The sequence below is a fragment of the Plasmopara halstedii genome (genome assembly GCF_900000015.1).
Source record: "Plasmopara halstedii genome assembly, contig: Scaffold_287, whole genome shotgun sequence".
In the NCBI taxonomy this organism is placed as follows: domain Eukaryota; phylum Oomycota; class Peronosporomycetes; order Peronosporales; family Peronosporaceae; genus Plasmopara; species Plasmopara halstedii.
The window spans coordinates 604,997-605,612 of NW_020187208.1; positions in this window are offsets into that span (position 1 = coordinate 604,997).

A 616-nucleotide genomic window follows, 5' to 3' on the forward strand; every position below is an offset into this window, starting at 1 on the left:
TCAACCCCTGACACGCTGACATTCTTGAACGGCACCCATGGCGTTCAACAACGCGCTTCTACGGCAGATGCGTGAGTTGAGCCCCAATACTACGGAGATCGCTCAACTCAACATGATCAATCGCATTTTGAGCGCGACAGATCCAACCGCCACCAACACGTTTGCCCGCAAATGGGCTAAGTATGTCGGCACCAAGGTTCCGAAGACACGCGATGATGTATTTCGATGTGTTGCCTCATTGTGAAACAATTCGAATACTGCTATCATTACGCGTGCGACTAGAGCTCTTTCGCTCTTCGAGTTGATGTTGATGTGTACGGCGCCCATGATCTTTAAAAAGGATTATTGACCTCAGCGTCTGACAGGATGGTCAGTACCTTGGATCCCAGCACACAACAGACGTCTGCTGCACTACAATATGTTGGTGGTTCTGCTTCGCTTACAGATCGGCATGCACTGCTTTAAAGTCTAGAAAGAAGTCTAATGGCAAGGAGATATGCGTGATGACCTTGAGCATCTTTGGGAATGCGGCCACTTCCTCCCAGAGAGTGGCAGCTCCAGCAAGAGGAAGGCCAATTTGTGCTTACGGCCCGAAAGCTTGCGCTGAACCACTAAG